Source organism: Arachis hypogaea, chromosome 1 (genome assembly GCF_003086295.3).
Source record: "Arachis hypogaea cultivar Tifrunner chromosome 1, arahy.Tifrunner.gnm2.J5K5, whole genome shotgun sequence".
NCBI lineage: Eukaryota > Viridiplantae > Streptophyta > Magnoliopsida > Fabales > Fabaceae > Arachis > Arachis hypogaea.
This window is the reverse complement of record NC_092036.1, coordinates 64,457,213-64,474,740: the sequence shown is the minus strand read 5'-3', so window position 1 is coordinate 64,474,740 and position 17,528 is coordinate 64,457,213. Positions and strand designations below refer to the sequence as shown.

Sequence of the window (17,528 nt, the reverse complement as noted above, 5' to 3'; positions counted from 1 at the left end):
GCTTATGCCTAAGCGAGTTTCTCTAATGCAACAGAATTGCAAATTCCATGGACTTCCACTAGAAGATCCACATCAGTTTCTATCTAAATTTTTACAAATCTGTGACACTGTTAAGACCAATGGAGTGGATCCTGTGGTCTACAGACTTATGCTCTTTCCCTTTGTAGTTAGAGACAGAGCTAGGATATGGTTGGATTCTCAACCTAAAGAAAGCCTAGACTCTTGGAAAAAATTGGTCAATGCTTTCTTAGCCAAATTCTTTCCTCCTCAAAAGACGAGCAAAAGCAGAGTGGAAGTTTAAATCTTCAGGCAGAAAGAAGGTGAATCCTTCTGTGAAGCTTGGGAAAGATACAAGCAACTGATCAGGATATGTCCTTCTGACATGCTCTCAGAATGGTCTATTTTAGGCATCTTCTATGATGGTCTTTTTGAGATGTCCAAAATATCATTGGACAACTCTGTAGGTGGATCACTCCGCTTAAAGAAAATGTCTGCAGAAGCAAGAGAACTTATTGAGATGGTTGTAAACAACTAATTCATGTACACTTCTGAGAGAAATACTGTGAACAATGGGGCAGCTTAGAAGAAAAGAGTTCTTGAAGTTGACACTCTGAATGCCATATCGGCTCAGAATAAGATTTTGACCCAGTAGACCAATATGATCTCTCAGCATTTGACTGGAATGCAAGCTACAACTGCCAGCACTCAAGAAGCTTCCTTGGAAGGAGAAGCTTATGATCCTGAACAACCCATGATGGAAGAGGTGAATTACATGGTAGAACCCCATGGAAACACCTACAACCCCTCATAGAGGAATCATCCTAACCTTTCATGGAAGGATCAACAGAAGCCTCAGCAAGGCTTCAATAATAATCAAGGTGGAAGAACCCAGACTAGGTTCAACAACAGGCCACCATTCTCATCTTCTCAAGAACATATGGAGACTCCTAAGAAGAGCCTTTCTGACTTAGTCACTATAGTCTCCAACCTCTCTAAGACCACTCATAGTTTCATAACTGAAACCAAGTTCTCCATTAGAAATCTGGAAGTACAAGTTGGTCAACTGAGCAAGAGAATCCCTGAACACCTCCTGATACTCTTCCTAGTAACACTAAAGTGAACCCAAGAGAAGAGTGCAAGGCCATCACCACAGAGTTTGAGGCCGAATTTAGAGAGGCTGAGATGGCGTTGAATGCCAATAATGAAGACCTTACTGGGCGTTCAATGCCCAAACTGGCATACAAGCTAGCGTTGAACGCTAGTAAGAAATACCTTACTGGGCATTCAACGCCCACACTAGCTAAGAGCTTGGCGTTGAACGCCAGTAAAGAGGATCCCACTGGGCATTCAATGCCCACAATGGCATCAAAACAGACGTTGAACGCTAGTGATGCAGACCTCACTGGGCATTCAACGTCCAAATTATCAGCACAGCAGGCGTTGAATGCTAGTAAGGAGGTCCCTACTGAGTGTTCAACATCCACCAAGAAAGTCCATATCCTAGAATTAAAGGAAGCCCAGGCTCATATAGAAATGATAAAGGTTCCCTTGCATGCACTCTTGCAGTGCATGAGTTCTGATGAATAATCATCCTCTGATGAGGATGACGAAACTAGGGAAAAGCAAGTTGCTTGGTACCTAGGAGCTTTTCTGAAGCTAAATACCAAGCTGTTTGGTACAAAACCTTTGGAAGAAAAACCTCCACTGCTTACCAAAGAACTCAATGCTTTGGTTCAGCAGAAGCTACCTCAGAAGATTCCGGATCCCAGATGCTTCCTAATTCCTTGCACCATAGGTACCATGACCTTTGAGAAGGCTCTGTGTGACCTAGGGTCAAGTATAAATCTCATGCCACTCTCTGTAATAGAGAAGTTAGGAATCTTTGAGGTACAAGCTGCAAATATCTCATTAGAGATGGTAGACAAGTCAATGAAGAAAGCATATGGCTTAGTAGAGGATGTCTTGGTGAAGGTTGAAGACCTTTACATCCCTGCAAATTTCATAATCCTAGATACTGGAGAAGATGAGGAAGAATCCATCATCCTTGGAAGACTAGTGCACGAAATTGTGATCATCAATGGTGCCATCAACATGGTACGCTCAATTGCAATCTCAACTCTTTATCACAACTTCGCACAACTAACCAGCAAGTGCACTGGGTCATCCAAGTAATAAACCTTACGCGAGTAAGGGTCGATCCCACGGAGATTGTTGGTATGAAGCAAGCTATGGTCATCTTGTAAATCTCAGTCAAGCGGATTCAAATGGTTATGGAGGATTGATAATTAAAAGATAAATAAAACATAAAATAAAGATAGAGATACTTATGCAATTCATTGGTGAGAATTTCATATAAGCGCATGGAGATGCTTTGTCCCTTCCGTCTTCCTGCTTTCCTACTGTCTTCATCCAATCCTTCTTACTCCCTGTGTTTAGGGTTTAGGCTCATATAGAAATGATAAAGGCTCATATAGATTTTTCTCCTCTTGTCTTGGGTTGAGTAATTGGAGACTCTTGAGTTATCAAAATCTTTTGTTGATTGATAATTGGAAGTTGCTAGTTGACTTGAATGCCACTAAAGCTAGTCTTTCACTATGATTTGACTAGGACTTGTGGACAAGAGCCAATTCCATCCACTTGACTTTCCTTCATAGTTAGAGGTTAACTTAGTGGGAGCAACGAACGATTCTTGTCACAATTGATGATGATAATGAGGATAGAACTTCTAGTTCTCTTTTCTTGCCAAGAGTACATTTCTTATTCCTTATTACAAAAACCCCAAAACATTCTTTCATAGCCAATAATAAAGCACTTCATTGTAATTCCTAGGGAAAACGACCCGGGATTAATACTCTCGGTTATTTTATTGGGGTTGAACTAGTGACAACCATATTAAATTTTGATTGAGGATTATTTGTTGGTTTAGAACTATGCTTGCAATGAGATTATTTTTGTGAAAATTCTATACCGACGAAAATCTGACATCAATCCCATGGCTGCGAGATAAATGTGATTTATAGTTTTCTTGTTTGTCATTTTTGTAATCCAATATGATATGCGATAAATTGATGCTTTGTCATTCTTGCGAGTATCCACAGGTTGGTAGGTATGGCACAGCAGAGTTGGGACCAGCATGAGCACAGAGTCCTCATGGCGTCGTGAGTTGGACCGATTACAGTTGGATGAGGTAAACTCTATTTTTTTAATTCAGTAATAAAAAAGAAAATTATTTATCATGTGTTGGAAATTGATACTGATTATTATCGTATATATTCCATTGTAGATCTTGTGGACCTCGTAAAATGATCTAGCTCTACAAGAGCTCTACCAGCTGCGGCTAAAGGATGAGGCAGAGTGGGAGACATGAATGTCTGTTGTGTCCCTCATCTGCTTCAATATAGTTGAGTTTCACCACGTAGACTGAGTCATATACCAGTTATGAGGCGAGCTGCCAGTGCCAGGGGCCCCGGTCAACGTCGATAGGTTTTTAACTTCCACAGAACGGGGCGAAGACGTCTGGTAGCCAACTATGCTCCAGAAGAGGTATGACCATTTTAGGGCTTGGTTTGAGGAAGGACATTGGATCGCAATTCACTCGTTCACGGACTATCGGCCTACCCAGGAGTAATGAGATTGCTACCGAGGGGGCCTGCCACGTTAGACACCTATATGGGCAGCATGTTCTTGATGACCCCAAGCTGTTGGACTTACCAGGTGATGTCCAACCTACTCCTAGTCAACCAAGGGATGTCTTTGACCTTCTCCGAGACGTTCCGAATCATCGTCATCATGCCAGGGATGTTCGGGAGGACACAAAGATCCTAACTTCTCAACCAAGAACACTGAAGCCCGTATGTCGAAATGAGTGACACGCATCTTCGAGATTTCCTCTCTGTTCTTCTCAATAGCATCCATCATCCATTGGAAAAATTGATTACCCGGCACTACCTGTGCATGTGCCTCCCGTCCGTTCCTGACGAATAACTATTGCAGCCGCTTGTAGGTGCATTGCACGATGGCTGAAATTGGTAAATAGCGTGTACCCTTAAGCACAACATTCAATGTGAGGTCCGTCGTTATCTACCCAAACCGGTGACCTTCGTCGAAGTGTTGTAGCCAGATCTCTTTGTTGAACCTACTAGCCCAGTCTGCCATCTCTTACGACAAACTTTTCAATGTATTCACACACCACTCATACCCAGCCTTTGCTTGGACTATAAGCTGCATTTATGAGATACCGCTTTCCGTTGGCTGACTTAAAACGAGACATAAAATTTACCGCCATGTGCTAGATATAATAAGCATGAAATATTCTAGGAAGCTGCCACCCACTATTGTCAACTCTCAGTGCAGCCTTGATCACCTGGAACTGTCAGAAATAATCAACATGCCTTTTTGTGGGGTCACGTGTTGCCTCAGATTGGTTAGGAAGAAAGACCATACTCCAAGGTTTCAGGATCAACAATAGCAAAGGCTACAAGAAGGATATTGCTGTTACCGTCTTGTACTACTGTAATAAGCAAAACGGCACCATATTTGTCATATAGATGCGTGTCATCGATGGAGATGAATGACTTGCAATGCTTGAAAGCCTCAACATAAGTTGAGAAGGCCCAAAATACCTTATCAAACATGCTACAATTATGCACTATAAGGTGTCCTTCAAAGTATGGTACATCACTGATCTCACATATCGTTCCGAGATAACAACTCTACAGTGCTTGCAGCAACCTCGGTACCTTATTGTATGACTCCTCCCAATCACTGTATATTCGTGCAATTACCTTTTGCTTCTCAATCTATACCTTTCTGTACGAGGGTTTGAAGTGATAGCTTTGCCTAACTGCACCTTGTAGGACAAAAATGCTGACGGATGGCAAAGATTGTATCAAACGAGAGGATGACATGGCAGATGAAACTAATGTCCAACTGTCAGTGGTCTTAAGACATGGTAGGTGCTAAACATGTGTGCGCTCCTTCAACGCTACTAATACGGAAAAATTTATCCGTATTATCTACCGGCAAGTGTACCGGGTCGTATCAAATAATAAAACTCACAAGACTGAGGTCGATCTCACGAGGATTAAAGGATTAAGCAATCAATAGTAAGTTGATTATTCTAGTTATACAAACATAGTTGGATGATAGGTAGTGGGAAATGTAAATAACTTGAGAGTAAAAGAAAGCAATAAAGAACCAAAAAACTAAATGACAAGAAATGTAAAGTGCAAGAAAATAAAATGCTGGAAAGCAAATTGCAGGGAATAGAAAGTGCAAGAAAATAAAGTGCAAGAAGGTAAAATGCAAGAAAGTAAATGACGGAAAGAAAAAATAGAAAACATAAGGGATTGGAGATGTTGATTCCTCTTGAATCAATGGGTCTCACTCCTTCTCAATCATATGAAGTATCTATGGCTGATTGTAAATAATTGAATTCCAATATCTTAGTAACTCAATTTCTCTTAACACAATCAATTGTTAATCTCTTGATCTAATTGTTCATAAGAAGAGGTGAAGATAAATTTCTAATCCACAAGCCACACAACCCTTAGGATCTCAATTCAAAGAGGTTATATGTCACGTACCAACTAAGAATGTATTGATCAAAAGAGTTTTGAGGGATAAACTTCAAATTGAATTCTATGATCCCTTTCTCAAGGCTCACATAGAGATTCAAGTAGATCCAAACCCCCTCTCAATAGTGAATGGATTTATGAAGCACAAAATCTTTCCCTTAGTTACAACAAGCAGATTGATTTCTAATCTCATATTACATAATTCCAAAGACCCCAATATTAGAGTAGTTACATATCACATACCAATCTATAAATCCAGATTAACTTCATTATGCCAAGAGAGCTCAAACTGAACCATATGATCCCTCTCTAAAGGCTCACAATAGGATTCTAATAGATCCAACGATCTTTGAAGAACAAAACTCTCTTGCAAGGATTTTAATAGATATCCAAGTATGAAGATAGAATGAAGAAGAAATAAACATCAATTCAATCAAAATTAAAACAAGGCTCCTTTCCCCAAATAAGTGGGGGTCAGATGATCATTTCTCTAAGAAAACTCAAAATGAAATTACAGTGCATGAAAGTAAAAAAAATGAAATTAAAGGTTCATAATTAAAATGTTTACAAAGTAAGAAAAGAAGTGAAATAGAAGAAGAGTTTATGAGGGGAGGGGTCTGAAGACCCACTCCCAGTGGAGTGTGCCATTTCACAGAATTCCGAATTGGTCTCCCACTGATAGAAGAGAATTTATGCCAATTCTGAAAACTAGATAAAGTACTTCCGTTGTGAGTATAGTTCAAACTGGCAATGGATTCTCTCAATCAAAATTCAATCCAAAAGATGTCACAATTCAAAGCAAAATTAATCGAGAGTATTTCGACTCCCGGATCATCTTCCCTAGGAACTAATGCCAAGGAGTGCACAATTTTGGTTGCAAGTAAGCAAATGGGTTTCAATGATAAGGAAGCAAACAAATAAAGAGATAAAAGAACAAGACAATATTGCAATTAATAAACTAATAAAGGAATAAAAGAATTAAGTGTGTGATATAAACAAGTAATGCAATAAAGTGATGAAAAGGTGGTTTAAAACATAAATAAAACCTTGACTTGGGATGAGTTTTGGAATCCCTTCCTTGCCATAACCACAACTATGATAATTATGATGGATTAATCTCACTAAGTCAACCCTTAACATCGAAGGATAAATTAAGTAAGTGTAATTGTTATTAATCCACAAATCCTAGCTAACTTACCAAATTAATTGGTAAAAAGCTAGCGTTAGTGGAAAAAATAACAACTAACAACCCAATAATTATCACTAAATGTTGGACATTATGGCTCTAGTAATCCATCAATTCATTTCCCTCAAGCCAAAGGGTGGAAATCTACGCCATAGCTAAGGTTGGAATTTCATCAAACACATAGAGGGCATAACATAAAACATGGTAAAGTTGGGGAAATGATAAAAGCTATGAACCATAAATGATCAAAATCAATAAAAGCAACTCAAACAAACATAAAGTGAGCATCAAACATCAAATTAACAACTAGAAATCCAAATTGAAAGACAATGTAAATGTTGACAAATGAGATGAAAATATATGAAAGTGTAGAACAAGAAGTGTAATAAAAGAGACAATTAAAGAGATAATTATAATGAAAATTGCTAGAATCCAAAATCAAACTTGAAGTATAAAATGCTACAAACCCTAATTAAAACCCTAAGAGAGAATTTTATAATCTACACTACTCCTACTCCTACTATGTGTTTTTCTACTCTAAGATTCTCTCCTTCATATGTGTTGAAACTCCCTTGATATAGCACTTCATTTTAGCCTTGAACCTTCAATAATTGGGCCAAAAGGCCCCAGAAATTGCGTGGCACGTGACTTTTTAATGGAAGCATGCGCTGGTGCCTGTGCGTACGCACACTCGGCTGAAAGTTGACCTATGCATACGCACAGGTACTTGTGCGCACGCACACATGGAAATTCTTCTTTCTACACACGCACATAAGGTTGTGCGCATGCACACTTCGCCATGTGTTCTTTTCCTTATTTTCTTCATGTTTTCTCCCTTGTACATGATTTCTTCCACTTTTGGCTATCCATTCTTGCCTCTAAGGCCTGAAATCACTCAACGAACATGTCATGGAATCAAATGGAATAGAAGTGGAATTTAATTGCTCAATTTAATCACAAAAATGCATGTTTTCATATTTGGGTTCTATTTAGGGATCAAACACAAAAGTATGCTATTTTGGTACTTAAGTGTAGGTCTATGTGATGAAATCCACTCAAATCAAGCCAAAATATCTCATCAAATATGGACTCATCACCCACCCAATGTGTTCTCTGTCCTCCGTTCTCCTGATGTGTGAAAACTAAATCCTATTTATAACCTATTCTAAATTACAAATTCAAATAAAATTGAAAACAAATTGCAATCAAATGAAAATTAACTATTCTAGATGCTTCTTGTGGCCTTGATTGGTTGAGAGTTATGGGCTTGCTTGCCTAAAGTTTAAGTGGACTTGGAGAGAAATATTTGATCCAAATTGAGGTTCCGGATTGACTTGGCGTTATTGGGCAGCGTTGGTGGCGTTGCCAACGCCCATAAGAAAACTGCTTCCAGGTTAACTTGGTCTTGATGTTTTTGGGGCTTAAAGATGCCTATTATTTGTGCTTTGATTTCATGCCCACTATAGACTATTATAGATTGTTGGAAAGCTCTGAATATCAGCTTTCTAACTCAACTAGAATCACCTCAATTGAATCTCTGTAACTCAAGTTATGCTCCTTTGAAGAGGACAAGATTGCAGGCGTTATTGCTGGCGTCGGCAGCGTTAACGGCGTTAACAACGTCAGATTCTAAAGCTCAAACTTAATGTCCACCACATAGTATTATATATTGTTGAAAAGCCCTGGATGTCTACTTTCCAATTCCTTTAGAAACGCATCCTTTAGAGCTCTAGAGCTCGAGTTATATTCCATGGAAGATGAAGAGGTCAGCTGGCCTTACTACAGTTTGATACTATGTTCATCTTTGCACTTTCAAGGCAAGTTTTCTCCCTTAAATTTAGTGTCCACCATGTAGTACTATATATGCTTGGAAAGCTCTAGACTCCTACATTTCAATGCCATTGAAATCGTCTCATTTGGAGCTTTGAAGCTCAAGTTATTCTTCTTTGAAGAAGAAACGATCAGACTACCAGGTGCTACCGTTAGCACTGGCGTTAGTGTGGCTAACGCTGCCACTATCGCCGCAATTCATCCTTAGATTAGCGTTATCATTGGAGTTAGTGTGGCTAATGCTACCACTACCACCACAAATCTTTCTTGGCAAGCGTTAGTGCTGGTGTTAGTGTGGCTAACGCTGCCACTGACGCCATAAATTCTTGCTCCTCTGGCATTAGCACTGGTGTTAGTACCACTAACGCTACTCTGATTGGCATTGATGCTGGCATTGGTGCCATTAACGCTGCCTTATCCTTGTTTCTTCTCTTCTCTGCTTAACCTTTTAAGCTCATTTCTTCTTTCATGCTTGTTTTGTACTTTTTACTTCTTTTTTCCATCAATTCTGCAAATTAGATCAAATCAAAGAGATGAAAGTAATCTATGACTTAAGCACAAAAACACTCAATAATTAAGCAAGATTAATTAAATTTTGATATGAAAATCATAGAAAAATAGAATATGATACGCAGTCATCAGCTAGAAACCTCTCTAAAGAAATAGAACAACAATGGTTGAGATGTATAACAAGCATAACAATGATAACTGAGAATATAAAACACAGTTAAACTTGAACTTACCATTATTCGAGATTCTGTCGGAGAGCATCATAGATACGCCAAGGGCAGTATGCTTCAGATTATTGGCAATGCACATTGTACTTTAATCAATCTGACTCCGCAACTCGGTAATCAACACTTCTAAGAATGCTGTAATTCTTCACGCCCTGTAATACTGTATCTCGACTTTTCAATCTGTGGCCAACCCAAAACTCCACACCACTATTTAAGTTGTAATCGTCTTCACCAGTGTTGGAAAATGGATTTTTCTCTTGTATCGCATCCAGATCCAATGTATGATGCTGGTTGAATATAGATGACTTAGGTTTGGGGCTTGAAGAAGATACTGACGTGATGGCTCGACCGGGATCTCTAGTATATATTCCTCCTCCTCATCATCTTCAGAAAAACCACTCTCGTTGCTATCCTCAACATACTCCATGTCTGAGTCCTCATCATCAACGTCCACGTCTTTCACTAGACGAGCAACATCTAGCGATGGTGGTGCAAGAGGTGGATCATTCTGCATGAAGTTCAACTGCCCAGATCCATTGCCACCGACTTCACCAACCTTCGCAGAAAGCTCCATCACTTGTTCTGCCATGATTCTCCCATGGATGTCAAACATCAGGCGCACATGCACGTCGCCATGGAGCCAAAACAGACGAAACTGAAAAACTCCATTTTCCATCAGTGCTAGCAACGTATACCCCACCCTTCCGATCTCTTTTCTCCCACTACACCGACGCTGCTCAATATCAGACTCTTCAGCTCGGACAAAGAACTTCCTCGTTGGGTACGCAACAGAATAGGATTCTCACACTCAAATTTTACCCCATTATCATTATTTCTCCTATGGCAATGGGGATATACACTTACAACCAAATATCCACTACTACTAGACATTTTGGCTTATTTTCAGAAGAAAACGATAGAGAATAAGTAGTGAAATATTTGTGGAGAATACAAAGGGTTGCACATCCTTTTATAGGTACTGAAAATTTGTCGTAACGTATCTCATTTACAGTATAAACAAAATATACACGTCAATGTTATGTGGTCTTATCTTGTTTATAGTGTAAACGAGATATATGCAATATTATTTTGTTTACACTGTAAACAAGATAAGAGATAAAGTGAATTTTCATAAAATTGCTACAAATTACATATTTTAATAAGTAAAATATTTATTTTATTTACTTAAAAAAAACCCTTCCTTGACTTTTGTTAAAAAAACAAAAAATTAAATGGAAAGATATAAGGATATCTAAAAGTGTCTATGCATAAATTATTTAATCAGGCACAAGGTAGTCAGAATAGCGTTTTAACTCGTGAAAATGCATGATTTTACGCTTTTGCTTCATATTTCTGTTGAGCTTTTGTGTATCGTCTAGAACCAAGCTGCATCATGTGAAATTGCCGCTCAAAAATGCAGAGCCGCCAAAATCATTGCTGCTACCGTGATGTTGTGCTCCAAGTTGAAGAAGCTCTTTTCTTGGCCTTGATTGTAGTCTAATCCAACCCAATGGCCCAATAGAAGACCATGGAAGATGGAAAAATCCTAGCAAACTAACAGTAAATTCTCTAATCTCTTAATCTCCCTCAGTTTTACAATTTATCTCCAGTTCTTCATGGCCAAAATTTCAAATTTTCACCTCTCTGAAGTCTCAATATCTGACTCTCTCTCTGATTCTATCTCTCGATCCTCTGAAATTTGAATTTTGCACAATAAGAATCCCCAATTTAGAGTGTCACCGACTCATCGTGAGGTTTGCCGCTGGTGTTGTCAAATTTGACTGGTGGTGGCTAGATTGCGTGAGCGTCACTTTGCAATTGCAACTTGCGAGACTCTCTAGCTCTGCCACTCTATCTCTAGTTCTCTAAATCCACCTCTATAGCTCTGGAATCTGGATCACTGCTCTTTTCCTCTCCTTTGTTACTAGTTCATCAGGTAAGTTAAGACTTCTTTATCCTCTTCAATCTTTAATGTTCAATCTACTACTTATTGACCAAACTTCAATTGAAAAGTAAATATGTTTAATATACTACTTAATGAATCTTTACAATTGAAAAGTATAATTGATCAAAATTCAATATAAATATTTCTACCACTTATTGCAACAAGAGTATTGAACATGATTCAAAGCCTCTCCATTCCTTTTGCCTTTGTCACCCACTGTTAACAATTATTGTTATTTTTATTTTGGTAAAAATTGCTATTATTTTGATTTATTATTATAGATGTTGATTGTTGTGAATCTTTGTTTTATCTTTCCTTTCTATGTTTATACATGCTTAATCTCTGAGCATCATGTTTTACCTTAATTGATTATGTCCAATGATGTTTAGGACAAATTGTATTGAGATAGTAGCTGTTTATGATTAAAAATCTCAGAATCTTATTGAGAGACTTTGATGCACACAATTGGCTTAATAGCTATCTATGAGCATTAAAATTATATAAGCCATGAGATCTGAGGGCACTCTACATTTTAACCACTTATACTTGGAACTTTACGTGAGAAGGTTTATTTGGTTTTGATATGATGCTGTGACTTCAATAGTGCTTTAGTTATCTTAGTGGCTTAAATTTGTTTTACTATATTTTGTTCTGAATTATTTAAAATACTTTATAGAATTTTTTTGGTTAAATTTCTTTTAACTGAATGGTTGAATTGTTGTTGTGACATTGAATATAATTCTTAAATTTTTGTTATGCTGGTATTCTTTGTTTAAATTGGATTGTTGAACTTTGTTGTTGAACTTGAATGGTTGTAATTGGCATTGAATCAATTCTGTAATTTTTGCTATCAAACTTTTCTAAATTTTTATATTTTATGAGTCATGTTTATGTTCTACCTTACGATTCAATGATTTACAATTTTAAATTTGCTTAACAAATTGAGATAAAAACTACGAATTTACTATCTTGACGAGGCAATATTGCTCATCAGTACTAGAGTTATGATAGTTATAAGTGTTTATTATTGCGGTAACGAAACTAACCATGATCTTAGCATGACTTATATGTTTAGTTTACTAGAATTGAGTAAAATTTAATTAAAAGATATATATATTTTTATCCTAAAAATTTATCAAAATTTTTAGAATATCTCTAAATTTAATTTATTTTAAATTTGTCTAAAATATTTTAAATGTGTCAATTATATCTTTTTATCAAATTTTAGGTATCCAACATTCTTTTTCAAATTTACCCTTAATTCAATCATCATCATCAACATCATCATAGCATTATTCTCCCAATCCCACCCTATGCCACCACATCACCCACCACCATAATACTCCTACATGACATGTCTTTATCTTTTAGTTTTACCCTAACTTTTTTTGTCACTGCCACTGCCACACCATAGCATCATTCTCCAACAAAACAACAAACACTATGACATTGACACAACTTTTCACAGCTACCACCTCAATCACCCCCAACCCTTCCACTGTCACACCAATCATCTTACCCTCCCAAACCCCTACCTATCACCGCTGCTGCCCACCCTCCTAAACTACCAATTTATCAACACAATATTATCCCATCCTTATGCCATCTCTAACCTCCACCACCATCACATTTTTTAATTCCAACAACAACAACATGATTCAATTTTTTTAGAATAAATAGAAGTTTGAGAGAAGATCAAAGACATCAAGATTAAGAAGAATGAAAGCATGAAGCAACAGATTCAGAGAGACAGAAGTAGGGAGAGAAGGGTGTGAAGTCAGGGTCGCGGAGTTAGATATGGGGTTGTGAGGGTTGTAGTTGTCGTGATGGAGATGAGGAATGACAATGGAAGAGTGGCAGTGGGGATGACCATATTCTTCTGAACCGTCCTTTTACTTATTCTCTTTCGCGCAGAGCTAATGCTATTATTGCTAGAGAAAGTGGTGGAATGGTTCGACGGAGGATGGTGGTAGTGCACTGCTAGAGACGGTGGTGGTGGTGGTGGTGGTGGTGGTGGTGGAAGGCTAAGGGTGAGGATGGTGTAGAAGGAGTAGTGGCGGTTGCAATAAAGGCAGAGAAGATGAAGGAGGACGATGATGGTAGTGGAAGTAGAGGTGGCTTGTGATGTATGATGTCTAATGATGAGAAAAATTGAGGGCAAATGAGGTTATGAGTATGATGAGAAACATAGATGAAGATACTATAAGGGTAAAATGGAAAAAATATATTTTGATTTAAAAAATGATAAAAGGATATAATGGTCACATATTTAAAACATTAGTTCATTAGGGACACAATTGAAATAAATTAAAATTTAGGTATATTTTTAAAATTTTTTATAAATTTCAGGTAAAAAAATATACATATTTAATAAAGACAATTTAGTTATAAACAAATTGGGTTGGTCGAGTGATTAGTTCACTCATCCGTTTAACCAAGTGTCGAGTTTAAATCTCGTTTTGTACATACAATAATTCATTGGCCAACAACAAACTTTTAAATGGAACTCTATGAATTAGTCATTTACTTGTCGAATTAGGAGATAATGTGAGCAACAAAAAAATAGTTATAAACACTCTTATATCAAATATTGTGTAAAATCCTGCTACCCTAAACCTTACCTCTAGCAGTAAAGTAAATGATAGCAAAGTGCCATGACAGTTCTAAAGCTTATAATATATAATATATATCCAAGAATTTATATAACTAGAAGTCTGATGAAGGAATAAAAGCTCAAAGTCGCATAAAGTGGAATTACAAAACACGAAGCGTTCACACACGGTAACTAAATGCGTAGGTACGAACAGAGCAAGACATAATACATATAAAACCTTTTAGATAGCTCTAGGATACACAAGGTAATATTTAAATTAACTATATATATATATATATATATATATATATATATATATAAGTATGATGTACCAAAAAGATGACTAGTCACAGCCTACGAAATTTAGGCCGGCTAGTCAAACTGAAACACAAAACTTTTGAAAGTTTAAAATAGCTTATGCAACTTATCTCAAATCAAGCCTCTAAGGCCAGAAAGTCTAAAATAAAAAGGTGAGAGAAAGTACTACAACAAAATAATCAAAGTACATAAGAGAGCATAAGATCCTCCGCTTTGTCACCATCTCGCAACTCACCGAGGTGGGTTACGACCTACATCTGAAAAAAAACAACAACATATGGTATGAGAATTGGAGGTTCTTAGTATGGTAACAGTAGCCAAAATATAAGATGTAAGGTTCCGGGACACTAAAGGCAATCCTAGAACTTCACATCAATACCGATATTCAAGCTTAACAAAATAAATAACTTAAACCATAAACCATAAACAGGGTTATCTGTACTTAGGAAATTTTTAACTAATACCAATCACACCTCTGTATCCCACAGCCTTCGCCAACCTACCCTCTATGTGATCCCATCACCACTGCCTACCTAACCTCCTCAGCACCAGACAATCATAGATAACGCAAGCAAGTAAAACACAAGTAATATACATATATAGCAGGTAATTCAACTAGCATTTAGGCATGTTATTCAAATAGGCATAACTTAAGTAATCATAGCAAGCAAGCATATAGAAGATGCATATGATGAATGCTTGTCCTATTAAATGTGATATCACATGTCGGTTATAGTGCCAAACCCGTCACTAAATCCGGTTGGCAACACCAGAATTAGTATCTCTATTGCGCATACTAAGGAGAAATAATTCCGAGGAATGAGTACCCTACCACCTTCTGTATTATGAGGGAAACGTTTCGAGGGAGAGTGCCCTACCACCTTCCTCTGGATGCTGCATGATTCTGTAGGATGGTGTCCTACCACCTCGCAACCAAAGAGAAAACGCATACTCAAGAGGAAGAATTCTGAGGGATGAGTGCCCTACCACGTTCTCTATTAGCGTGAAATGTCAGTGGAAACCCCTGCTTCAACCCTCACATCTCAACGTAGGTGAAAAACTGCCACAGACCTTACGCTGGTACTGCAAGCTCGACAAGCGGGAGACTACCACAGCCCTTGCCCGAGGCGCATGGAGACTTATCAAAGCAATGCATGTCACTTGAGCAGGAGACTGCCACAGCCCTCACATATGAACGTAGGTAGGAGAATGCCACAGCCCCTACGACGGACAACAATGCATATCCAATCACATACTCAATCTCAGAGATCACTGCTTATAGCACAAGTCCCCTTATACTCATCTCACTCACCATAATCATTCATTTTCAAGTTTCAACCTCATCATCCATTATTAATATCTCAATTTCTTCGTCAATCTGGCTCTCCATTAGTTCACAAGACAAATCCACCCAATGGACATACCAAGCCTAAGTCACAGCCTTCTGAATTCATGTAGAATTTCACTAAAATAAGTCACTAACTCGTCTTTAATAATATTAGAACCTAATTACTAGATGGCACTCTTAAACAGCAATTGAAGGAAGTTTAGAAAATTAGAGAATCCTTGAAAAGAAAGAAAAATCATTTTTTAGCAAAATAGAGTCTACGCGTACGCATAACCATGCATGCGTACACATACTTGACATTTTGCCCATCCCGGTACACATACAAGAAGTTGCGTACGCATGGCTATTGAATAGAAAGCATCATTCGCGTACCAGATCATGTGGTCGCATACGCATACTCAAGTTTTGCACATTCTGCGTATGCATTCAAGGTGACGCATACGCATAGGTGCCAAAAAGAATCACATGCTCGCGTATGGGGAACCCGCGTACGCATATCCCTCCATATTTTCAAAATTTTGTAAAGTTGAAGAAAATCAATTTTAAACACCTAAATTTAAACGTTCATAACTTTCTCTGCAAAAATCCATTTTCATCAAACTTTATATCAATTTAAAGATCTCAAAACCACCTTCAATTTTAAACAAAGTTCATCCAATTTCAAGCTTCGAGGCTCAAGTTATGATCCGTCAAAGTTTACCAAAAAACTGGTTTTTTTTTACCAAAAATTAGCTAGGTTCTCAAACTTCCGAAATTCACATCCAAAACCAAATATCCTACAACCAAAATAGTTCCAATAGACCTAAATGATGTTCATATATCTTCCAATTCCTTTCATAACTTATTAATGTGCAATTTCACGAATTTCATCTAAATATTCTCACTTACCTTCCTCAAATTCTCAATTATTACACTCAAAGCATCATTTCACCATTTCCAACATTTATCAACATCAATAAGCTTCATAATTCATTATCAACACTCAAAATCATCATTTTCAACCTCCATTTCAATAACCAACAACAACATCAAAGTTCAACATCATAGTTCGTCAAAATCAACAACGCCATCATACATGATCAAATTCAACAATTTCTAACAATCAATTCAATCCTATCCTAAAGTCCACTAGCCTTAGTGTCCAAAATATTACATATTACATTGAGGAAATCAAAACCATACCTTAGCTAGTTCCCACGCAACTCAAAACACTAAGCTCAAACTCAAGGCTCCAAAACCATCAAGCTCACTCTAACAAACATCAAACCAAAATCTAACATCATACAACATACCAACATTAAAACTAGGGTTCACAAAAATAACTAAACACCAGGGTTTGATGAAACTTACCATACCCAACAATATTCTAATGCTAGATCACCCCTAAACAAATAAAATCACAAAATATACTCAAAAATCAAACATAAAAATGCAAAATTGTTAGGGCTAGAAACAGGAGCTTGAGTTTCAAAATCTTATCACCAAAACTTAGTTAAAAGACGGGCTCAGAAAGAGCTTCGCATGACTGTAAATGGCTCGTCAATCGGAGCTCCGTAGCTCAAGATATGGCCAAAAGAAGGAGGAGATGAATAGCAACAATGTCTTCTTCTCCTCTCTTCTCATCTTCTCGAGTTCTCTCTCTCTCTCTCTCTCTCTCTCTCTCTCTCTCTCTCTCTCTCTCTCATTAATAGAGCATATATATGTTGGACCTTGGGTCCGGTTTAGGCCCAGTCCAACCCGTACGTATTTTTAGCCCGTTTGGCCTACTTGGGCCAAAACCTTTAAGATTAGCCCCTATTTTTTATTCTAAATTATTTTTGTCCATTCAAAAAAATAAATTCAATTTCAAAATCTTATTTTTCTCGATACGTAGTTGATGAGCGAATATTTTATACGCTTTTTGGCATCATTTTCATATAGTTTTTAGCATGTTTTCTTTACTTTTTTATTAAGTTTCTATAGGTTTTAGTGTTAAATTCACATTTTTGGATTCTA

At 37.4% G+C, this 17,528-nt stretch overlaps 1 non-coding gene across 1 annotated transcript; it reads right to left on the bottom strand.

Annotated features, from left to right (window-relative positions):
- Nucleotides 1-280: 280 nt before the first annotated feature.
- On the bottom strand, nucleotides 281-389 carry LOC112715709 (small nucleolar RNA R71). Its single transcript, XR_003159916.1, has one exon. It is a non-coding gene; the product is annotated as a small nucleolar RNA R71 (small nucleolar RNA).
- Nucleotides 390-17,528: the final 17,139 nt, after the last annotated feature.